The sequence below is a fragment of the Macaca mulatta genome, chromosome 1, assembly GCF_049350105.2.
Source record: "Macaca mulatta isolate MMU2019108-1 chromosome 1, T2T-MMU8v2.0, whole genome shotgun sequence".
NCBI lineage: Eukaryota > Metazoa > Chordata > Mammalia > Primates > Cercopithecidae > Macaca > Macaca mulatta.
In genome coordinates, this window is record NC_133406.1 from 4045340 (window position 1) to 4071318 (window position 25979).

A 25979-nucleotide genomic window follows, 5' to 3' on the forward strand; every position below is an offset into this window, starting at 1 on the left:
GCTACTGCACTCCAGCCTGGGCAGCACAGCAAGACCCTGTCTCTAAAAAGATTTTTAAATAAAACAACTTAGAACTTCATAAAATGAATATTCTGGCTGGATGATAAAAGGCTATAATTGTCTTAAACACGTTAAGAGAAGCACAGTCTGACCCAGGGATAGGCAGCGAGGGGCAAGAAGAGCAAATGAACCTAAGACAGAGGTGGAAGGAGTCGTCAGACTTCATGAGGGAGAGGAAGGTCAGAAGAGTTAAGAATTTCTTATCAGTTGGTAATGAGTTACCAATATCAAGGACTGCATCAATCACTGAGCTCAGAAAACGGAAGGAGAAACAGGTCAGGCGCAGTGGCTCACATCTACAATCCCAGCACTCTGGGAGGCTGAGGGTGGGAGGATCACTTGAGGCCAGGATTTCGAGACCAGCCTGGGCAACATAGCAAGACCGCCATGTCTACAAAAAATTTTCAAAAGTACTTGAGTGTGGTGGCATGTGCCTGTGGTCCCAGCTACTCAGGAGACAGAGATGGGAGGATCGGTTGAGCCGAGGAGTTCAAGGCTGCAGTGGACTATGATCCTGCAATTGTACTCCAGCCCGGGTGACAGTGTGAGATCTGTCTCTAAAAGAAATACATGTGCAAAATAAATAAAAATAAAATTTTTAAAAGGAAGTAAAAAAGTTTGGGTGGAGGGAGATGAAGAGTTCAATCTGGCATGTGCTGAATTTCCAACATGCTTGTTCTTGCTGGTTATGCCATGAAAACCCTGGCCATCTCTCAGGGTTACGTCGCAGTGAGCAGCCTCGAGAGATGACGCAATGTCTCCCTCCAGGCCAAAAAGCAGGCTTGCTTCCTGCTTGCTATAAAAGCAGTAGATATCCCCTGTTCTGTTCCCTGAAATTCTCTGTTCTGAAAGCTCTGTTCCCTTTCTATAATGCCAACCATTGCCTGTGCAGGCATCCAGCTGGGCCCATCACCAGGAAAAGGTGAGGGCAGGAGAAACTGTCACCCACAAGCTGATGCTCATGTTGCCTGCTGTGCCAAGAGGAATGAAGTCCTTTGTCACTGACCCAGGAGTCTCAAGTCTTGTGCCAACATCCATGGAACAGTAACAAGCTAACTTACTAGCTTACAAGTGGGGTAAATCAAACCACAGACTTGATACTCCTAAGAGTGTGAAGTGCAGGAGAAGGATCAGGCTGGAGACGTGGATCTGGTCATGAAGGCACAGGAGCAGAATTCCTCTAAGTAGAATGTATTGGCTAGGAGAGACAAGGAAGAGGTCTGAGGAGTACCCACATTCAAGGAATGATCCAAGAAAGAGGAACCTGCACGAGAGACGGAGCACAGGAGCCAGAGAGGGAAGTGAACATCCGGGAGAGGGCCGTGGCACGGAGGCTAAGGAAAAAGAAAATGGAAAGTCATCCTTGGCTTTCCAATGCTGCTGAGAGGTCAAGGGAGGTAAATTCTGAGAAATATCCACTGGAGTTAGTAAAAAAGGAGATCAGCTATGATTTGACAAGGGCAGTCTCTGTTGAAGGTGGAGGAGAAATTAGATTGCAGTGGGTCAAGAAGTGAAGGGGAGAAGTCAGGTGTGGTGGCAGGTGCCTGCAGTCCCAGCTACTCAGGAGGCTGAGGTGCGAGGATTGCTCGAGCCCAGGGGAAGTGGGGGCGAAGGTTGCAGTGAGCAGAGATCACAATGTGAACAGCCAGTGCGCTCGGCACTCCAGCCTGGGCAACATACACAGACCCCCACATTAAATGGGCAACATACACAGACCCCCACATTAAAAAACAAACATACAAAAATCCCAAAAACAAACAGAAGTAAAGGGGAGGGAAGGGGTGTCTGGAGAGGAACATGGTGTTAAAGAGGATGTTTTTTCTTTTTTGATACTGAAAACCTGAAAGATGCAAGCATATTTCAATGCTACTGGGAATGAGCCCTTGCAAAGAAGGCTGACGAGGGCCTTGTTCACCAGGTGGGTGGGCTTCAGGCTGACGAGGGCCTTGTTCACCAGGTGGGTGGGCTTCAGGCTGACGAGGGCCTTGTTCACCAGGTGGGTGGGCTTCAGGAGAGGGTGAGAAGGCCTGGGCCACTTAGTGCTCAGTGTTCTTGCAGCCACCCCTATCCTAGGTCCTGCCACCTGCACGTTGCTACATGTAAGAGAACAGCGATTTCTTCCCTATCATAGGAAATTTCCCTCTCCCTCTTTCCACATCCCCTTGAGGAACCCATCACCATCCTCTTCTTTGCTGAGCAAATCTGCTATGGTCTCATCTCACCGGGTAGACCACAGAAAACAAAGCCCACATGATGGGACATCTTCCAGGCAGTAAGCAGCTTCTTTCTCTCTAATCTCGAATAACAAAGGCCTCATGATATAAGAAAAAAAGGCAGATTATTTTGCTGATGAGGCCAGAGTGGCCTAAAGAACAATAACCATGGCTTCCTCAAGAACTCACCCTGTACACCCACAAACTGCTCCACGAGCTCACCTACATCTCACCCACCTTCTTCTCCTTCTCTGCTGCACTGGACGAGCTTCCTTCCTCTCCACGAGCTCACCTACATCTCACCCACCTTCTTCTCCTTCTCTGCTGCACTGGACGAGCTTCCTTCCTCTCCACGAGCTCACCTACATCTCACCCACCTTCTTCTCCTCCTCTACTGCACTGGACGAGCTTCCTTCCTCTTGTGGAAAGCGGATCTCCTCATTGAGCTCTGGGGCCCTGGAAGCTGTGCTAAGGCTCCCTGTGGCTGGGCCTCGTGTAGACGACATGGATGCTGTCCCTGCCTCAGGCCTAGACAGCTCATGAGCACAATGCTTTTCCTCTCTCCACTTTCTCCCAGAGACTGCACTAAGCCTTGGGGTCCCAGAACAGCAAGTCTTCTCTGAGTATCACTGATGGGTTCTTGGAAACTGCAACTGTAAGCAAAAGGACATATAACAAAACCATTTCTTTTCTCATTAATTTTGTAACAACATTATTCAAAGACTTGCTATACGTCATTTCATTTTAAAGGTGCAGTTTACAACAACTGATTGAAAGGTTAAGAGAAAACTTACTGTACAATATAAGAGGCTAAAAGAAGCCACAAAAACTACTAATATTAACTTTTTATTGGTCTTGACAAGTAGGGGTACAAGATTTAATCGGACTTAGAAAAGTAATGTGACTTATCCGTTCTCTCAAGTTGTAGCAGACAGTTCCTATCTGTACCCCTAGTTTGTCTTTGGAAATGGGATGATGAAGAAACTCGCACATAAAGACTTTGCCGTCCTCTGCGTAGCACAGGGCAAGGTCCTCTGCTGAGAGCGAAAGGGACGGAAGAAAAGAGACAGTCTGAGCTGTGTCTGGGCTCCCTCCAGTACTTAACATCACCACAACTTGCCTCCAGGCCCGTATATTTCAAGATGGCAAGCCTCCTCCTCACTCTCACATTCTACAACCTGCCCTTCTCCTGATGTGCTGGATATTTCTGGGTGCCCCCTAGAGGCCCCCTCTATTCTTCTCCACCTGCCCAGTTTCTCCATCTGACTGACCTCTGCTTTTGTGCCAGGCTCCCTTGCCTCAGGCTCCCTGCTGTGTGCAGTCAACACGAGGCACGGCGTGCATCTCCCACTGCTGCGTAACAAGCTGCCTGCCACAGAGGGATTGAATCAACAAGGGCTTATTCTTTTCCACCATTCTGCAGGTTGGCTGCGTGGTTCCTCCAGTAGTATGGCCTAGGCTCACTCGTGGAGCTGTGCTCAGCAGTTAATCTACACATGGCTGCTCAATCCTCTACACTCAGCCACTCAAAATGGCCACTGTCACCACCCTGAACTCTCTGGGCCCTTCACCCTCCATCCCGCCTCCTGTTAATCCATAACCCTGAACATCTCTAATTTTCACTTTCTTTGTTCCTGCAAAGCACTGCTGCAATAAATAATAAAATAAAATAAAATAAAATAAAATACCATGGCCTACTACAGATTCACCCCATCCAACATCAAATCTGTCCTGGCTGTTGCCTGACAGTCCTCTCAGTCATCTGCTGGCTTCCTGGCAAGCTCCCTCCAAACCGCTATTCTGGAGCATCTCTTGCCTCAAGCTCCAAAGTACTCCTTCCCTTTATCTCAGAAAACGTCCTTATCACCCATTTCACTCAACAGATGTGAACTGCACAATCACTGGGTGCTATGATTAATCCTCATGTCACCTTTACGGTCGCTGACTTTGTACCACTTTAGAGGAATGTCCTATAGCTCTTGCCTCGTGCGCTTAGCCTTGGAGAAATTAAAAGTGCTCCTCCTCAATGAAGCAAATCTACCGCTTAGTTTTTCGTTTCCACACTCAGCTCTTGTTCTTCACATGCTTACCTCTCCCTCTCAGTATCTTCATTCTTTTCTTTATTAGCTGTTTCCTCTTTTGCCTTGAAATATTCAGGTATGTTCCTTATCTTGAACAAAACTGATAGGTGCTTTGCCAATCTCAACCATTCTATTTCCAGACTTCCTTTCACTAATCACAGTATTTCTTCTAAATGGCTTGTCTTGTAACTGTCAGCTTCATGTCGCACTCATCCACCCCATGCCTCACCACTCTGCAGAATCCTGCCATCACTAGCCTTCCACTGCTCAGCCAATCAGCCAATGTCTCCCTCCCACTCCCTCCTTTCCCTCCTCATCTCCACTCCCCTTTCTCCCCTAACCTCCTTACTGTCCCCTCCCCCATGCTTCTGGCTGAAAATAATCTCCAGGGTTTTGTCTTCCTTTTTGGTGGGGCGGGGGGGTTGGGTTGGGTTGGGGGGATAGGGTCTTGCTCTGTTATCCAGGCTGGAGAAGTGGCACGATCACACTCACTACAGACTCAAACTCCTGGGCTCAAGTGATTCTCCTGCTTCGGCCTTCCAAGCAGCTGAGACTACAAGTACACATCATCATGCCCAGCTGATTTTTTTTTTTTTTTGAGACGGAGTCTCGCTCTGTCGCCCAGGCTGGAGTGCAGTGGCCGGATCTGGGCTCACTGCAAGCTCCGCCTCCCGGGTTTACGCCATTCTCCTGTCTCAGCCTCCCAAGTAGCTGGGACTACAGGCGCCCGCCACCTCGCCCGGCTAGTTTCCTGTATTTTTTAGTAGAGACGGGGTTTCACCGTGTTAGCCAGGATGGTCTCGATCTCCTGACCTCGTGATCCGCCCTTCTCGGCCTCCCAAAGTGCTGGGATTACAGGCTTGAGCCACCGCGCCCGGCCAGATTTTTTTTTTTTAATAGAAACAGGGTCTCGCTATGTTGCCCAGGCTCGTCTTGAACTCCTGGGCTCGAGTGATCCTCCCACCTCAGCCTCCCAAAGTACTGGGATTAAAGGTGTGAGCCTGGCCAGGTTGCTACAGTTTAAAATATTAGAGAAGGTGGCCTGGCCAACATGGCAAGAACCCATCTCTACAAAAAATTTTTAAAGAATTATTGGGAGGCCAGGCACGGTGGCTCACGCCTATAATCCCAGCACTTTGGGAGGCCAAGGCAGGCAGATCACTAGGTCAGGAGTTCAAGACCAGCCTGGCCAATATGGTGAAACCCTGTCTCTACTAAAAATACAAAAATTAGTTGGGTGTGGTGGTGCATGCCTGTAATCCCAGCTACCTGGGAGGCTGAGGCAGCAGAATCACTTGAACCCAGGAGGTGGAGGCTGCAGTGAGCCGAGATTGTGCCACTGCACTCTCCAGCCTGGGTGACAGAGTGAGACTCAGTCTCAAAAAAAAAAAAAAATTATTGGGGTGTGGGTGTGGTGGTACATGCCTGTAGTTCCAGCTCCTTGGGGGAGGATTACTTGAGCCCAGGAGGTTGAGGCTGCAGTGAGCCAAGATCGTGGCACTGCACTCCAGCCTAGGCAACAGAGGGAAACTCTGTCTCAAAATAAATAAACAAAATATTACAGAAGGCTGAGAGAATAAGCAGAATCTTAGATCTGGACAAAAAGACCACTGACCTTAATAAGAGCACTTGCAGACAAGAAAAAGAGGAAGAAAAAACTCCAGAAGAGAGCCAGCAAAAAGAAAATTTAGATCATAAGTATAGAGTACACCATGGAGAAATATGGCTACGAAAGAGAATGCACATCCTAACCAACAGCTGAGAGTTCCACAGCACTCACTGTGTGCCAGGGACTGCTCTGACACAGTAACCCACAGATTAACTCATTGAACCCTCACAACGACTAGGAGGGAGGTACTATTATTGTCTCCACTTTACAAATAGAAAACTAAAGCTCAAAGACATTAAATAATTTGTCAGGGATCACGTATAGTTAATATTCAGGTAGTGACCCCTTAGCACTAGGGAAATACAGGTAAGAGCTGGGGGAGAAGTCTGACAAGAAGGATGAATATAAAACGGGGATGAGGGCCGGGCACGGTGGTTCACGCCTGTAATCCCAGGACTTTGGGAGGCCAAGGCGGGCAGATCACCTGAGGTCAGGAGTTCGGGACCAGCCTGGCCAACATGGTGAAACCCCATCTCTACTAACAAGAGTGAAACCCCGTCTCAAAAAAAAAAAAAGAAAGAAAGAAAAAAGAAAAAAGAAAAAAAACGGGGATAAGAACAAAAGAAAGCCACTCACAATGGAAGAAAAGTAGATTAAGTAGCTTTCTGGCTCAAGAATGAACATCTCCTCTAGGTCTTCTAGGAGGAACAGTCCTCACATCCCTCTCCCCTTATACCAGGATCATGATCTGCATGGATGTGAGAAAAAATAGCCTCTAGCCATCAGGCTCCTATTAGCAGAATCCAGTTTGACAGTGTCTTATTACGTGTGCCAGACTCTGGTGTAAGGTGCTTTAAATATTCTTCCTCACTTCTTCCTCATGACAGCTTTGTGCGATAGGTACTATTTTACAGATGAGGAAAAATGAACCACAGAAAGGTTAAGAAATTTTCCCAAGATCACGCTGGTAGCAAATGGTAGAAATGGGATTCACACACCCAGTCTAGCACCCACGCCACCCGCCACTGCAACTGCTGCCTCTCATAAATCTCAGTCAAGCATTCAGACTTAAAGGAGAACTTCCTAACTATAGCACAGTGCTTCCAAAGACAGCTGTGGATATTCCATCCCACGGGAGCTCTCGCCATAGATCCAGGGCCGCAAACTGTTGACCCAAGTGACAAACTTGGCCATCAGATATTTTTTGTTGTTGTTGTTTTTGTTTTTTATTTCTTCTTATTTCCATTTTATTTAGTCTAGGATTGGCGTGTTTATTCGTTTAGGTGGGGCATGCATACATGTCATGAGCACTGTATAAACTCTGATTCTCACTTTTATATCACAGGCTGGCCCCCATAAGAATTTGTGTTTATCACTCCCAGAAAATATCAGTTTTGTACTGTTTAGAAATTTACCTGCAAGAAGCAGAGGAATGAGCCAAATGACATCTTAACCCAAGTGCTCTGACTCTAAGATTATTTTTAAGAAACACACAGACACTGTGGCTTATGTAAGAGAATGTTCTTAGGCCGGGCGCGGTGGCTCAAGCCTGTAATCCCAGTACTTTGGGAGGCCGAGGCGGGTGGATCACGAAGTCAGGAGATCGAGACCATCCTGGATAACATGGTGAAACCCCGTCTCTACTAAAAATACAAAAAATTAGCCGGGCGTGGTGGCGGGCACCTGTAGTCCCAGCTACTCGGAGGCTGAGGCAGGAGAATGGCGTAAACCCGGGAGGCAGAGCTTGCAGTGAGCCGAGATCGGGCCACTGCACTCCAGCCTGGGTGACACAGCGAGACTCCGTCTCAAAAAAAAAAAAAGAGAATGTTCTTGTCTTACAAGACCCACACTGAGGCCAGGCACAGTGGCTCACGCCTGTAATCCGAGCACTTTGGGAGGCCAAGGTGGGCGGATCACTTGAGACCAGGAGTTCGAGACCAGCCTGGCCCACATGGCAAAACCTTGTCTCTACTAAAAATACAAAAATTAGCCAGGTGTGATGGTGCACACCTGTAATTCCAGCTACTTGAGAGGCTGAGGCATGAGAATCCCTTGAACCTGGGAGGTGGAGGTTGCAGTGAGTCGAGATCGAGCCACTGCACTCCCATCTGGGTGACGGAGTGGGACTCTGTCTCAAAAAAAAAAGAAAGGAAGGAAGACCCCAACGGTGCACACCTGTAGTCCAAGCTACTTGGAAAGCTGGGGTAGGAGGACCACTTGAGCCCAGGAGTTCACGTCCATTTCCCACCTGGACAATATAGCAAGACACCTTTCTCCAAAAAAAAAAGGAAAAAAAAAAAGAAAGAAAGAAGATCCACAGTGAAACTTTTCTTACAATGTTTACAATTTACTCTCAAATAGTCTAGCAAAATGGTGATGATGAAAATAACAATAATAAAATGTATAAATACGTACGTGTGTTTGTACATATATAGAGAGAAACGGGGAGAGAGGGAGGAGAAAGAGGAGGTGAAAACAAACGTGGCAGATCATAAGGGATTGGTGAATCTGAGTAAAAGTGTGCAGGAGTTCAGGGCACCACTCTTACAGTTTAGAAGTTTGAAATTTTTTAAATAAAAACACTTTATTTAAAAAAAAAAGATATGCACATTTCACTCTCATCCATCAAAACCACAGTAATAGCAAACAATAACAGAAATCCTGCCTCATATAGATTAACTATTTAAAAAACAATTTACTCTTTTGTGTTACACTATCTGTATCACTTTGGCTTGAAAAGCTTGTTAGGAAGGATGTCTTAATCCTCAGTTTCATAACAAAATATATTAGTTACAACATTTTCACTCAGTACTTCAGAAACTTGGCAACCCTGGAGAGATCTAAAATATTGTTTCCTGAAGTGAAAGTTGAGATGAGGCTGTGTGTCAGTCCACCATTCCTTGCAGGTAAAAGAAAGGCACAGTGGACCCTCAAACAACATGGTGTGAACAGCACAAGTCCACTGAGATGTGGATTTTCTTCTGCCTCTGCCACTCCAAACAACAAGACCAACCCCTCTTCCTCCTCCTCCTCCTCCTCCTCAGCCTACTCCATGTGAAGATGAGAATGAAGACCTTTGTGATGATCTACCTCCTCTTAATGAGTAGTAAATATATTCTCTCTTCTTTTTTCTTTTTTTTTTTTAGACAGTGCCTCTCTGTCACCCAGACTGGAGTGCAGTGGCACCATCTCGGCTCACTGCAACCTCTGCCTCCAGGGTTCAAGTGATTCCCCTGCCACAGCCTCTCAAGTAGCAGAGATTACAGGTATGTGTCACCACGTTCAGCTAAGTTTACTTTTTATTTTTAGTAGAGACGAGGTTTCACCATGTTGGCCAGGCTGGTCTCAAACTCCTGACCTCAAGTGATCCACCTGCCTTGGCCTTCCAAAGTGCTGGTGCTGGGATTACAGGCGTGAGCCACTGCACCAGCCCCTCATGATTTTCTTAATAATACACATGTATATATATTTTGAGATGGAGTCTAGCTCTCTCGACCAGGCTGGAGTGCCATGGAGCCACCTCTGCTTGCTGCAACCTCTGCCTCCCAGGTTCATGCGATTCTCCTGCCTCAGCTTCCAAAGTAGCAGGGATTACAGGTGCCCGCCACCACACCTGGCTAATTTTTGTATTTTTAGTAGAGATAGGGTTTTACCATGTTGGCCAGGCTGGTCTTGAACTCTTGGCCTCAAGTGATCCGCCTGCCTCAGCCTCCCAAAGTGCTGGGATTACAGGTGTGAGCCACCATGCCTGACCTAATATTTTCTCTTATTAAAGTAACATTAGTTTACTTTAGTGTAAGAATACAGTAGATAATACATATAACATATAAAATATGTGTTAATTGATGTTTATGTTATCAGTAAGGTTTTCAGTCCACAGCAGGCTGTTAGCTGTGTTTTCGGAGAGTCAAAAGTTACATGTGGATTTTCAACTGTAGGGGAGATCAGTGCTCCAAACCCCCACGCTGCTCAAGAGTCAAGTGTGTATGGAAAAGACGAAGCCCTTTTCATCCTCCATGAACGCTGATGACAGCAGCGCTGTGAGGGGCTCCCTACTGCTGGAAGAGATGAGTTTTGAGATGCACTTGCTGAGCTCCAGGCTCGGCTCATCAGCGGAAGCAATGGCTCGTCCTCTAAAAAGGAGCAATGGCTCCCAGCTGACGGATCACACTGACCTCACCCCAAGGCAGCTCACCGGTCAGGTGCCTTTCAGTGGCAATTCGTTGATGTAGTTGCCCAGTAAAGGCAATATAAGAGAGTAAGTGAGAAGAAAAAAATATAAGGGCAAATGAGGTAGGGGAAGGGAGGTGGTGTTTAAATATTAATCGCCCTTTCTTCTCAAATGTTTCTTTCCTTAAATGATAATGGAATGAGATGCATTTATTTCAAAAGGCCTTCCAAATTCCTTGAGATGAGAATAAAAAGAAATTATAGCAGAAGCAAAAACGACTTAGAGCTTCTCTTGTCCTCCCACGTCCTGAAACATGGGGCTAGAGGCACAAATGACCGAATGATCCTATGCACTATTCTCTCGTCGTAATTCTGGTGCCAAGGACATGGGAAAACAGCAGAAGGGGCCAGGTGGGCCCTGTATATGTCCAGATGGTATCAGGATGGAGCTGGGATCCTGGCCACAATGGAGGAAACCGTATTGCTAACAGTTCAGCCTCAGGAGTAGTGAGGATCCTAAAGGTGAGCTAAGAGTAAAAGAGAAGATGAGAAGGAGCACAGGTCGGGAAAAGATCAGGCCATTAATTTTGAGAAAGAGGATCAAGGTCTGCAAAGGGAGACAGCTGAAGAGAAAAATGTGAAAACACTGAAATCGGTGAAAAGAAAGTTACAGGAGATAGGAAAAAAAAACTTCATAGCTTAATGATGAAAATCAAAGAAAGAAGTTTAGAAATAAGAAAACAAGGCCGGGCGCGGTGGCTCACGCCTGTAATCCCAGCACTTTGGGAGGCCGAGGCGGGCGGATCACAAGGTCAGGAGATGAGACCATCGTGGCTAACATGGTGAAACCCCGTCTCTACTAAAAATACAAAAAATTAGCCAGGCATGGTGGTGCGTGCCTGTAGTCCCAGCTACTCGGGAGGCTGAGGCAGGAGAATGGAGTGAACCCGGGAGGCGGAGCTTGCAGTGAGCCGAGATCGCGCCACTGCACTCCAGCCTGGGCGACAGAGCGAGACTCCGTCTCAAACAAAAAAAAGAAAAAAGAAAAAAGAAAACAAGACATTAGACAGGAACTAGAAAATGAAACAAAAAGATAAAATAACTGATAAAATTATATACAATATTAAGGTTGGTTAACCTTTTTCTACTAAATGAGACTTTGAATGAAGAGAATTGATTAAAGATTAAAGTAAAGCTTTTAGGCCAGGCTGAGGCAGGGGAATAGGGTCTGGAGGCAGGGAACCTAAGGCTGTTTCACACTGACTTCCTAGAACTAAATTGAAAGGAAAACCCTAACTTTCCAGCCTAAGTAACAAAAGGACCAGAGGCTGCTCCCTTTGCAAACTCACTACCTTTTCTGGTAGGCAGATGGGAAATTGGCTGTCTGCAACAAGCCAGACTGATTGCAGGTTGAGTCTTTCTTTGCATCTTTGTTCACTCCAGCCTCTGAATGGTTGCTGTCCACAACCAATCAGACTGATTGCCTGCCAAGTCTTTGTTTGCATAGAGGTGTAACTTTGTACCCTAGCCTCTGATTGGCTGTGAAAACCAACTCCTGTTTGCACAGGAGTGTGACCTTTGTAACTTCACTTCAGCCTCTGGTTGACTGCTTTCTGCAGCCATTCAGACTAACTGTGGGCTACCACTTCATTTACATGAGGTGAACATGAAGTGGCCGATGGGAAACTTCTAGCGGGTATTTGGACCCAAGAAGATTTTGCATCTGGACCCCAGAGCTGCTGCTCTGGCCCGCTCCCACACTGTGGAGTGTACTTTCATTTTCAATGAATCCCTGCATTTGTTCTTTTGTTGCTTCATACTTTCTTTGCTTTGCTGGGCATTTTGTCCAATTCTTTGTTCAAAATGCCAAGAACCTGGACGACTTGCAGTCACGACCCTTGACCAGGGACAAGGCAAGGTGGCTCGCACCTGTGATCCCAGCACTGTGGAAGGCTGAGGCGGGAGGACCACCTGTGTCCAGGAGTTCAAGACCACCCTGGGCAATACAGTGAGCCCCCGTTTCTACAAAAAAAAATTAAAATTAGCCAGGCATGGTGGTGTGTGGCTGTAGTTCCAGCTACTCTGGAGGCTGAGACGGGAGCATCACTTGAGCAGGTGAGGTTGAAGCTGCAGTGAGCTCTATGATGGTGCCATCACACCGTAGCCTGGTTGACAAAACAAGACTCTATCTCAACATAAATAAATTAAATTAAATTAAAGCAACCTTTTAAAACTATTTTTAACATTATTAAAATTAGTAAAGAATTTAAAATTATTAAAGTTATCTTTTCAGACAACTATTTAAAAAACTGAAACCAAGCCGGGCATGGTGGCTCATGCCTGTAATCCCAGCACTTTGTTGTGGGGGTGCTGAGGCGGGTGGATTGCTTGAGGTCAGGAGTTCAAGAGCAGCCTGACCAACATGGTGAAACCCATCTCTATTAAACACACACACACACACACACACACACACACACACACACACACACACACACACACAGCCAGGCGTGGTGGCAGGTGCCTGTAATCCCACCTACTCAGGAGGCTGAGGCAGGAGAATCGCTTGAACCCAGGAGGCGGAGCTTGCAGTGAGCTGAGATGGTACCACTGCACTCCAGTCTGGGTGACAGAGCAAGACTCCATCTCAAAAAAACAAAATAAAAATAAATAAATAAATAATAAAATAAAAAACTGAAACCAATGTAGTAAAATAAAATTAAAATAGCTTTTTAAAGTTTAATAATTCCTTCTTTTGTTAAGTTTCTGGAGTAGAGAAAAAAGATACAAACTCATTTTGCATACAGCAATGGGCTGGTTATCATGGCTCCTCATTGGCAAAAAGCCCTGATTTGCAGCCTTTTTTATTTCCATTGCGGTTTTATTTCCATTGTGCCAAGATGGATTTCAAGCTGCCAATTACAAACATGAAATCACTAAAGGTGGAGTCTGAAAGAAATGCACAATAGCATACCATTATTATATGGTACATCCACCATACACACACTAGACACAAATAACCTCAAAGCATAAATATGAGTAAAATATAGTAAAGTAATTAAGAAGTGGTAAATTGTGAGTATTTATTACCTTTCTTTTTGTCATTGTTAATAAAAGCATTTATTTTGCATTTTATACAGAATAACCTGAAAAAATATGGGATGCTTCATAAATTTGTGTGTCAGCCTGTGCAGGTGCCATGCTCATCTTCTCAGTGTTGTTCTGATCTTAGATAAGTGCTGCTGAAGAAAGCACCGTTGTTTTTTAATATAATTGAATTAAGTCTATATAATTTATTTTTAATATAAAGTAGCTTTAAACATTAGTTTGCAGAATTCCTGAAATGTAGCCATTAGCTCTTGTGAGCTGGGATAAGTCGGCACAGTCTGGCTCCAGCACACCACTGACAGTGAGAGTCAAATTCACTCCATTCAGACAGCTCAAGAGGCCTTCCTGGGGCCGTCCCTGTACAGGTTCATCTCCTCAACAGCGAGAGTGGCCAGGAGCAACTCACTCAGTTTTCTACCATGTACACAAAATAGAAATCAAATACTACTCTTGAAAAAAAAATTTTGTCCCTTTGAAAAATAAGTTTCTTCCTTTTAAATTGATTTCATGGGATTAAAAAAAATGCTAACTCCTCAATTTTGGTAGGCTTTTGAAAGAAAATGAAAATCAACTGTTCCATATAAAGTATTTAAAATATGCTGAGACATTTCTTTTTCTTTCTTTCTTTCTGTTTTTTCTTCTTCTTCGAGACAGAGTCTCGCTCTGTCGCCCAGGCTGGAGTGCAGTTGAGCAATTTCGGCTCACTGCAACCTCCGCTTCCCAGGCTCAAGCAATTCTCCTGCCTCAGCCTCCCAAGTAGTTGGCATTACAAGTGCCTACCACCACGCGCAGCTAATTTTTTGTGTTTTTAGTAGAGACAGGGTTTCACCATGCTGGCCAGGTTGATCTCAAACTCCTGACCTCAAGTGATCTGCCCGCCTTGGCCTCCCAAAGTGCTGGTATCGCAGGTGTGAGCCACCACACTCGGTCAACATTCGATTTCTTTTGTCAAAGTAGATGTCTTACATTGATAAGAAGTACAAACTAACTCCAAAAGCCTTTATGGTTACAAGTATAAAAAATGTTTTTCTGTACCTCTACTATATATATAGTAGGGGCTAGGAGTAAGACTATTTCAGAACAAATGATCCCCAATAAGGTGGCCCAATCATGGTGTCATCATTTAATTATGTATAGCATTTGGACCACTTAAAATGCTTGACCCGGGGAAGCTTGGTTTTTGGCAGGCTGGCATTTAGTGGGTGTAGTATCACGTTCCTGACACAAGGGGGAGCCAGTGCCATTGAGCTAGGCTGTGACTTCCGTTTAAGGGCAGCCTAAGGTCAAAAACACCAAAGTGAAGACCAGATTCAGAACATTTCACACAATTATAAGAGACAAAAAAAATAGGCAAAACATTTTACCTGCTCTATTAAATAGCTAACATTATGCTAAGGATAAGAGAACATTTAAAGCAATCCAAAAATGTCTAAGGACAAAGCAGGGTTTGAAAATGGTTTTCATTCATTTAACAAATATTTGAAGCCTGTGATGTGCTGGTATCATTTACAGAACAGCAGAGAACAAAATAAAGACCTCGCCCTTACGGAGGGCATTTTTCACACATGAACCTTATTTTGGAAAAGCCATGAAATGAAGGTAAAATAGTGACCAAATCTCTTTATTCAGCAGAGCTATTCTGTTCAAAAAAGGCCTCTTTTATCCAAGGTCTCTCTAATCAAGAGATCATTTCTCCACTGTTAAAACATGCTTCCTGAACACCTGGTTCTAACTTGCCGCGGTATTATTTCTTATATAGTCCTATGTGCTAGAGTTTGTAGCCCCCTAATAAACTCTGGATCTTCTGTATATCATTAAAAACAAAAGCGCTACAAAATACTGGATATTACACAGAGTGACTGAGAAATAATTTAACCACACAGTCACTTTTCATCTGCCATGGCGCAGGCACTCCCCTCGGCGCTGTGATTACTATGAATTAGACAAAATCCCTGCTGTAATGGAACTTACAATCAAGGGAGTGAAAGAATAAACATAAAGAAATCTAAGTGAATTTTAGGCAGTGATAAATACAATGAAAAAATCACCACCATAACCACCATTTTCATAGTTCTATCAGTTTGCTAGGGCTGCCATAACAAATTACCATAGACTGTGTGACTTAAACCACAGAAATTGATTTTCTTGGTTCCGGAGGCCAGAGGTCCCAGATCAAGGGGTCAGCAGGTTGGCTGCTTCTGAGGCCTTCCTGAATTTATAGGGGCCACTTTTTCTCCCTGTGCCCTCACCTGGTCACCCCTCTGTGCGTGAGCATCCCAGTGTCTCTCTGGGTGTCCAAACTTCCTCTTCTTATAAGGACACAAGTCAGATTGGATTAGGGCCCACCCTAATGGCCTCGTCTTAACTTAATCACCTCCCTTTGGTTTGGGCTTTTTAACTTAATCATCTCTTTAAAGACCTTATCTCCAACTAAGGTTACATTCTGAGGTATACTGGAGGTTAAGACTCTAAAACATGAATTTGGAGGGGACAAAATTTAGCCCATAACAATAACATCTTACAACTCACTGCCACCAAGCTTGCCTGGCCACCATTCCCTCTTGCCTGGACCTCTGCAGTAGACCACAGGCTGTCATTCTGCTTCTGCTCTTGCCGGCCATCTCAATCCATTCTCACAGCAGCCAGAACAATCTTTTTAAAATGAAAATCATAACATGTAATGCCTGCTTAAAACCCTTCAACAGCTTCCTGGTCAACTTCTTCCTGATAAACTGCACTGAGAAACTTCTTTTTCACGGCACGTAAGGCTCCACATCCTTTGACCCTGCCAAGCTTTTTGGCGTGATCTTCCACCGCTCTCTAGCGCCCTCACAGGTACACTATCCTCTTTGCTTTACTCCAGCATCCTGACCCTTTCCCCTTCAAAGGCCCTTTATATTTGCTTTCCCCTAGTTCACACAGCCGACTCCTTCTAATCTTAAAGTTCTTACCTCAAAAATTACTTCCAGAGACACTTTCCCTGACCAGAACATTTAAACTATTCCATCCCACCTAACCACACCCCAATTCTCTAATGTATTATCCTCCTTTATTTTCTTTATAGTACATTTTGTTACATCATCCCGTTTTATTTACAGTGTAGCATTTATTACTATTTGAAATTATATTTATTACTTGCTTACTTGTCCATGATCCATCTTTCTCCTCTAAAATATAAGCTCCTTGAGGGCGGAGGCCTTGTCTTTCATTGTTATATTCTAACACCTAGAAAAAGCTCACACTTAATAGGAAATCAGGTATTTGCTGAATAATTCATGTTTGTGTGTTTGTTTTTTATACACAGGGCCTCACTATGTTGGCTAGGCTGGTCTTGAACTCCTGGGCTCAATCAATCCTCCCGCCCCAGCCTCCCAAAGTGCTGGGATTACAGGTGTGAGCCGCCGTGCCCAGCCGATAATTAATGAATTTGTAGAACACTTTATAGTTGAAAAATGCCTTTCAATTAAACAGTACTTTCATATATATTCACTCATTTAATTCTAATGTCAATCTATGTTATATTCCCCATTTTAAAAATAAGGAGACTAGAACTTTGAGACGCTATCTGACTCGCCCTGCTAGTAACATAGCTAGTCTGGGGCAAAACTGGAAACTGGTCCCATCCTCTGACTCCTGGGCGTGTCTCTCAGCACTTTTTGCGGTAACATCTTCTAACAAATCTTGATGGCGAGTGTGATTCAAGGTGAAAAGTAGTGGCAGAGAAAAACACTCAGGTGCAGACCAGACCTTGTGCTGTCTGCATATTTCTCCAAGAGGCCTTGGTCATAACAAGGGTTTCATAAATGTTTACTGAATTAATAGACTACAGCATTTTTCTGTGTTGGGAAAGGCCTAAGTAATTCTAAATTCCACATTGCCCAATGGCTGCCAACTGCCCAAACAAAACAAGAACAAGCCCACTGTCCTGGAATTTCCTTGTTAAAAATGACACCGAAACGCCGCTTGGCAAAAACCGCAGTAAAAACAGTCTCAGGCGAGATCGACCGACAGATGCTACTTGTGGGCCAGAGTCCGGGGGGGGAAGCAATATTTGCACAATCTCGAAGTATCTCTTCCAAGATATTTACCAAATACAAAAGGAAAATGCATAACTTTGCTGTGGGGAAACCTGGCAGACACTATCTTAAGCAAGCAATTAAGGTGAACGTCATCAGTACTAAAGCATAGCAACATCATGGATTCTGACATGACGCTCAGAGAAGGGCACAAACTCACTTGCGTGTAGTGTTCTCGCCAAAAATATACTGCCTCAATCTAATCACAGGAAAATATCTGGCAAACCCAAACCGAGGGACATTCTAAAAAAGAATTCAGCAGGATTTTTCAAAAGTATCAAGGTCTTGAAAGAGGAACTGTCACAGATTGGAGGGCTAAAGAGACAAGACGACAGTGCAGGACAGGGTTCTGCATGGATCCTGGGAGAGAGGACGGAATTCGTGGAAAAACTGGTGAAACTCTAGCACGTCCCTAGTTCAGTTGATGGTACTGAACCAAGGTTAATTTCTTGGTTTTGATCATTGTAGTGTAGTTATGTAAGATGTGAATGGGGGGAGGGATACACAGAAACTCTCTTGAACAATTTTTTTTTTTTTTTTTTTAGAGGCAGGGCCTCACTCTGTTGCCCAGGCTGGAGTGCAGTGATGCCATCATAGCTCACTGCACCCTCGAACTCCTGGGTTTAAGCAATCCAACCACCTCAACCTCCTGAGTAGCTGGAACCACAGGCATGAGCCACCATGCTTGGCTTTTTTTTTTTTTTTTTTGTAGAGACAAGGTTTCATTATGTTGCCCATCCTGGGTACTATTTTTTTGCATTTATATAACTCTAAAATTATTTCAAAATAAAATGTTTTTAAAATACTGGATAATATTTCACTGTGTATACATATCACATTTTCCTTATCCCTTCATTTGTTTGGACACTTACGTTAATTCCCTATATTGGCTATTGTGAATAATGCAGTAAATAAGGGGGTACACTGAAAAGATTAAATTTCAAAATAATAGCATACTAGATTCCTTTTTTCTCTGTGGTCAAGGAATGGAAATTTCTGGTTAATCAAATTTTTTTAAAGAGTTACCACTTTTACACAATATCAGGATTATTAGCCATTTACAATGTAAGATTTTTCTCAAGATATTATAAAATCTCTTGATTTTATAATTCTTTTTTTGGCATAAAATTTTATTACGTAAAATTTTATTAAATTTTAAAATCTTTTTACATCTGGCTTTTATTTTTCCTACTCCAAGTTTATAATGGAATTCATTCATATTTTTAAATACTTAACAAGGTTTTGTTTTAAACCTAGATACTTGTTGCACACAAACTTTATCTTACTATACAGCATGAAGTATACATCCAATTTTATATTTTTCCAAATAGCTATCCAGTTAAATCTATGTTTTTCCCACACATCAGAGATGCCATTTATATCCTATATTAACTTTCCATATGCACTTGGAACAATTTCTGGATTTTCTATTCTATCTCATTGATCCATTATGCCATACTGTTTTAACAATAGAGGATTTGTAATATGTTTTAATATCAAATAAAGCTAAACTCACCGCCTTACTCTTTATCAGAGTTTTCTTGCCTATTCTTGCTAACTTATTTTTCATATGAAAATCAAAATTCGCCGGGCGCGGTGGCTCAAGCCTGTAATCCCAGCACTTTGGGAGGCCGAGACGGGTGGATCATGAGGTCAGGAGATCGAGACCATCCTGGCTAACACGGTGAAACCCCGTCTCTACTAAAAAATACAAAAAACTAGCCGGCCGAGGTGGCGGGCACCTGTAGTCCCAGCTACTCGGGAGGCTGAGACAGGAGAATGGCGTGAACCCGGGAGGCGGAGCTTGCAGTGAGCCGAGATCTGGCCACTGCACTCCAGCCTGAGTGACAGAGCAAGACTCCGTCTCAAAAAAAAAAAAAAAAAAGAAAATCAAAATTCACTTATCTAGCTCCAGAAAAGATCTGATAATACTTTAATTGAGATTGTGTTAACTTAATGAGTTAATTTAGGATTATTTGGCATCTTTATAATTTCGAGTCTTCTTATCCAAAAACATAGTATGTCTATTTGTTCATCTATTTTTATATATTTCAGGTTATCTGAATGTAGCATATTTTTGTTATATTTTTGTCTATAAATTTTAGCTTTTTTGTTGCTACTGTAAATGAGTCTTATTTTCCATTATATCATCCAACTGGGCATTGTTTGTATAGTTGAACACTCTTTATTTCTATGTATTAATTTTATTCCCTACCATACTTTAGCAAATATTTTTCTTTGTAATTTTTCCATTCCACACATATTTAATCATATATCTGTGAATAAAGATAGTTCTTTCTTCTATCTTTTATACCATTTAATGTCAAATACTTATGTGTCTGTTATCACCTGTCTAATTATATTGGTTAATACTTCTAGTCAATACTAAATAATAACAGCAAATGCGGACATCGTTATCTTATTCCTGACATTAATGAAAATGCTGTTTGTGCCTTCTTTATTAAGTAAGAAACTAGATTTTGGGCTGAAACACACGTATTTTATGCTAAGAAAGCATGTGCTTAATTTCTACTTTATTGAGTCTTTAAAATTATGAATGTGTGAATTCTGTCAAATGCTTCTATAGATCTCTATCTGATCCTATGATTTTTCTTCACAGATCTGTTTCTATGATAAATTACATTAATAAACTTCCCAACACAGAACTATTTTTACATTTCTGGAATAAACCTCCATTTGCTTACATGTGCCACTGAATTTTGTTGCTAATATTTTATTTACAATTTGTGTACAGATATTCATAAGATTGTTTTGTAAGTTTTTTTAATGCAATATTTGTTAGGTTTTTGGTATCAACATTATACTTACTTTGGAAAAAGAATTTGGAAGTTTTCCTTCTTTTCCTATTCTCTGAAAGAGATGAAGTAGCACTAGAGCTAAAATGTTCTTCTTTGATAAGAATTATCCTATGAAACTATCTGGATTGAAGCCTTTTGGTGAGAGAACTCTGAAAACTTGCCTAATGATTCTATGTAAATTAGTGTGTTTAGATTTTCTATCTTTATGAGATCAGTTTGTTTGTTTTGCTCTTTTCATCAATTGATTTTTAAGTGTATAATCCAGTGGTTTTTAGTATATTCACAAGGTTGAGCTACCATCACCACCATCTAATCCTAGAACATTTTAATCACCCCGTAAAGAATCCCCATACCTGGTAGCAGTTATGTCCATCCCTCCCTCCCCTTACCTCCTCACAACCACTGATCTGTATGTCTACAGATTTGCCTGCTCTAGACATTTCATATAAATGTCATACACATGTGGCCTTCTGTGTTCAGCTTCTTTCGCTCAGCATGATGTTTTCTAGATTCATCCGCGTTGTAACACGTATTAGTACTTCATTCCTTTTTATAGCTGAATAATAGTCTATTTTATGAATATATCATGTTTCGTTTATCCATTCATCACCTGACTGACATGTGAGTTGTTGGCTGTTATAAATAATGCTACTATGATCATTCATCCACAAGTTTTTGTGTGGACATATTTTTTCATTTCTCTTCAGTATAAGCCTAGGAATGAATTTGCTGGGTCATATGGTAACTCTACATTTAACTTTCTCAGGAACTACTAAACTGTTTTCTAAAGTGGCTGCACCATTTTATATTTCCACCAACAATTGCTATCTTTCATTTTTAAAATTACAGCCATTCTAGTAGATCTAAAGTAGTATTACAATTTTGATTTGCATTTCCCTGATGACTAATGATGCTTAGCATATTTTCATGTGTTTTTTGGCCATTAAATAATCTTCCTTAGAGAAATGTCTATTCAAATACTTTGTCCACATTTTAATTGGGTTATTTGTCTTTTTATTGTTGTCAATTTTTTATATATTACAGGTACTAGACCCCTTATCAGATAGATGATTTGCAAATGTTTTCTCCCACTTTGTGGCTTGTCTCTTTATCTTCTTGACAGTGTCCTTTGAAGCACAGAAGTTTTTAATTTTGGTGAAATTCAATTTATCTATTTTTGTCTTGGGTTGCTTGTTTGAGGTATCATAGCTAAGAAACTACTGCCTAATCCAAGGTCACAAACATTCACACCAATGTTTTCTTCTAAGGGTCTTACAATTTTAGCTCTTCATTGAGATCTTTTTTTTTTTTTTTTCTACTTTTTTTGAGACACAGTCTCGCTCTGTTGCCCAGACTGGAGTGCAGTGGTGCAATCTCGGCTCACTGCAACCCCCGCCTCCCGGGTTCCAGCGATTCTCCTGCCTCAGCCTCCCAAGTAGCTGGGATTACAGGTGTGTGCCACCAGGCCTGGCTAATTTTTGTATGTTTAGTAGAGATGGGGTTTCGCCATGTTCGCCAGGCCAGTCTTGAACTCCTGACCTCAGGTGATCCACCCACCTTGGCCTCCCAAAGTGCTGGAATTACAGGCATGAGCCACTGCACCCAGCCCTTTTATTCATTTTGAGTTAATTTTCATATATGGTGTGTGGTAGGGTTCAACTTCATTCATTTGCATGTGGATATTTAGTCATCCTGGCACCATTTGTTGTAAAGACTATTCTTGTTTTCTATTGAATTGTCTTGCCATCTTTATTGAAGATCAACTGACCATAAGTGTAAGGGTTTATTTCCAGACTCTCAATTCTATTCCACTGATGTATGTGTCTAAACTTACATTATTATACCAGTATCACAGTCTTAATTACTGTAGCTTTTCAGTAAATTTTGAGATTGGGAAATGGGAGTCCAACTTTGTTATCCTTTTTCAAGATTATTTTGGCTATTCTAGGCCCCTTGCATTTCTATATGAATTTTAGAATTAACTGTCAATTTCTTAAAAAAAAAAAAAAAAGGCAACCAGGATTTTGATAGAGATTGCAATGAATCTATTAATCAATTTGGGGAGTATTGCCGTCATAACAATATTAAGTCTTCCAATCTATATACATATGACTAGGACTGCTTCCGGCAAATTGTATTTTACTAGAAAGTTGACTGTTTCAGCCAGGTGTTCAAATTCACTTGTATAGAGTTGTACAAACGACTCTCATTAGATGTGAAATTTTTCCTATGTTTTAATGATTCTGTCTCCCAAGTTATCTTCTATTTCTACTTTCCCAAATAAGATACTGCTAGTGATTTATCTTTCTATTAACCTTTTGCAAAAAAACAAACTTTCATTTATTGGTTCCTACTGTTGCACTGTTTCCCAATCCCATTAATTCTGTTTTTATCTTCATGAATTTCTCCTTTCTGCTTTCTTTCAGTTTACCTTTTTTCCCTAGCGTTTTTGAGTTGGATGTTCTGTTCATTTTTTTATGCTTTCATTTTTCTTTATACAGGCACTTAAGGAGTCTTAATTTGGTTGTATCTCATAGTTCTAACATCATTTCCATTTTCTTTTTTTTTTTTTTTTTTTTTGAGATGGAGTCTCACTCAATTGCCCAGGCTGGAGTGGAATGGTGCAATCTTGGCTCACTGCAACATCTGCTTCCTAGGTTCAAGCAATTCTCCTGCCTCAGCCTCCCAAGTAGCTGGGATTACAGGCGCACGCCACCATGCCTGGCTAATTTTGGTATTTTTAGTAGAGACGGGGTTTCACCATGTTGGCCAGGCTGGTCTCAAACTCCTGACCTCAAATGATTTGCCTGCCTCGGCCTCCCAAAGTGCTGGGATTACAGGCATGAGCCACTGTGCCCAGCCTGTCATTTCCATTTTCAAATCTAGTTTCCATTACTGTTATTTTCTTATACGTTTTCAATTTAATTTTCCTAAAATTTTACCTTTGAACTAAGAAGCGCTCTTTTTATATAGACTTTAAAAATGTTTTCCAGGTTGAGATCCAGATTTAGGTATGGAAGAGATTTCCCAGAAAGGGTGTTAATGAAAAGAAGGATGGAGATGAAACTCTTGCGGACATTAATAGTCCAGATAAAAAGATAATTGTCTCAAAACAGAGGCTGAGAAAAGAGTCAGAGATGTTGGATGAAAACAAAAGACGCTGGGTGCGGTGGCTCATGCCTGTAATCCCAGCACTTTGGGAGGCTGAGGTAGGTGGATCATTTGAGGTCCGGAGTTCAAGACCGGCCTGGCCAACATGCTGAAACCCCATCTCTACTAAAAATACAAAAATTAACAGGGCATGGTGGTGCGTGCCTGTAATTCCAGCTACCTGGGAGGCTAAGGCAGGAGAATCACTTGAACCCAGGAAGCAGAGGCTATGGTGAGCTGAGATTGCGCCACTGCACTCCAGCCTGGGCAACAGTGAGACTCTGTCGAGGAGAGGGGAGGGGAGGGGAGGGGAGATGGTATGAAAAATAAAGGAAGAGGCCGGGCGAGGTGGCTCACGCTTGTAATCCCAGCACTTTGGGAGGCCGAGGTGGGCGGATCACGAAGTAAGGAGATCGAGACCATCCTGGCTAACACGGTGAAACCCCGTCTCTACTAAAAATACAAAAATTAGCAGGCGAGGTGGCGGCGCCTGTAGTCCCAGCTACTCGGGAGGCTGAGGCAGGAGAATGGCGGGAACCCGGGAGGCGGAGCTTGCAGTGAGCCGAGATCCGGCCACTGCACTCCAGCCTGGGCGACAGAGCGAGACTCCGCCTCAAAAAAAAAAAAAAAGAAAAAGAAAAAGAAAGGAAGAGAAAACAACCTCAGGAAAAACAGTTTGAGCAGGATGGGATGGAGAGATAGAAGTCAAATTACAAATTGCATGTTGAAGAAGTAAGGAGTGCTCAATAAAGAGCAAACTCTTTTTTAAGACTCTTAGCTATAAAGAGAAAGACAATCATAGGGCATTAGCCAGGGGTTTAGTGGGTGGAAATTTTTTGGTTTTGTTTTATATAAAAGGCGTTTGTGGGAGAAGGTATTTGGAAATATAATGGAGGCCTTTTCATCCATAATCCTTTATATCCTTCTCCCAATGTAGACAAGGGCATTCCACGCTCACTGCCTCTGGGAGAGGAGAACTCAGCAGTTGGCAGGGTGAGTGCCCAGAAAAGCTTTGTTATGAAAAGGAATAGTTACTTGCCAGGGTGTGGCTAAGGCACATAAGCTACCCACACCTGCACCTGTGGAGACATCCTTGATTCTGCCTGGCTTTGGGCTGCGGGTTCATAAAGGGCACCGGGTCTGGCTGGGCTGGAGAGCCCCGCCATGTGCCAGCTCTGTGCTGCTCTTTTGCGTGCAGTTCCAGACTAGCTGCGCTGTGAGGCCACTCTGAAGCTCACCCAGAATTAAGAACTACTGCTCTGTTCCGCGTGTCAATGGATCTACCATCCTAAAGCTAGTGTTTGCTTTCTTTTTTGGGCTCCTTTAAAAAAATCCTGAAATGTTGCTCAGGCTGGTCTCGAACTCCCAAGCTCAAGCACTCTTCCGTCTCAGCCTCCTGGGTAGCTGGGACTCCAGGCGTGCACCACCACACCTGGCTAGGGTTTTCTTTCTAAAAGCCCAAATCTCGTCTTATCCCTTTCAGCATTTATGGATGTGCATTGCTTACACAGTGAAATCCAGGATCCTAGAGCATCAAACAAGATGGTTCACTGAATGGCCCCGGCCCACCTTTCACAGATTCATTTCCTAATAACACCACACAACTAGTTACGTACCCGCAGCTAATATTATCAGTTGTATATAGAAAAAAGACAATGTTGTATGCATTACAGAACTCATATAATAAATACATTTTGTCATCAGTAAGTTTATGACTTAGGAGAAATAGAAATATAAGCTTTCAGTAAAAACAAACAAACAAAAATAAAAAACACAGTACTCTTAGAGTTACGTGAGCAAAGGAAATATGGCATAAATGAGCTCTCAGTAGAAACTGGAACTGTTACAAAATGTACTCAGCAGTTTTAAGAAAAAATAAACATTTGAGTGTCACTTCTCAGTAATCAAAAAAATGAAACAGAAGATGGCTATGGGTTAGGAGCTTTAAATCAACCAAAAGCTTACTTGAATTACAGCACTTACAACCTGGCTTCTGGCCTGGCTTTGTGACTGCATGGCACCTGTAAACACTTGTTTCTAACTGCTTTAAAGATAAAAATACTGAATTCCCATGCTACCTGGACCCTGCTACTATAAGCCAATCTCCTCCCTTTGACAGCCACTTCAAGAGCACGCACGCCAGTCTTGCCTTTCTCACCTCGCCCTCTCAGACACCTCGCCTTACTATATATGAAGATGAAATGGATGAAGTTTCTGTTACTTCTTCTATCTGTGATATAGAAAACACTGAATTCTATTGCTACAGTTGACCATGGTAAAGATGGAGTTTACTTGCTGTGTGTATAAAGCAGTACCAGTAGTTACTAACCCCTATCTTCCTGCAAATAAATTCAGAGGCAATTTCAGAAAACCCCTGAACTCTCCCATGAATCTATACAGATGTATGGATATCCACAGCTTGGGATTCGGCGAGGAAGTCTTAAAGAGAGGCTTCTTTATGTCATGCTTACCAGGAGTAGCAAAGCGACGATCGTTCTCCTGCACGCCATCAGCCCTCCCTGAAGGGGGCTATCCTGTTACCCAACTTCCGCCTGGGACAGTGCTCACCAAGATACCTAAGGGACCCCAACCTTTCCTTGGGTCCCTGTGGAGCAAAATCAGCAAAATGCCACTATGTGAGGATAATGGTCACTGCTGTAACAAACTCCAGCCTCCAGTGGCTTAACACAATAGTC

The 25979-nt window shown here is 42.8% G+C and overlaps 1 protein-coding gene and 1 non-coding gene across 24 annotated transcripts in view; both read right to left on the bottom strand.

Annotated features, from left to right (window-relative positions):
* Positions 1-25979, bottom strand: part of EFCAB2 (EF-hand calcium binding domain 2) — a 165601-nt gene that overhangs the window by 70612 nt on the left and 69010 nt on the right. The window lies entirely within an intron of this gene.
* Positions 13281-13384, bottom strand: LOC114674948 (U6 spliceosomal RNA). Its single transcript, XR_003726043.2, has one exon. It is a non-coding gene; the product is annotated as a U6 spliceosomal RNA (small nuclear RNA).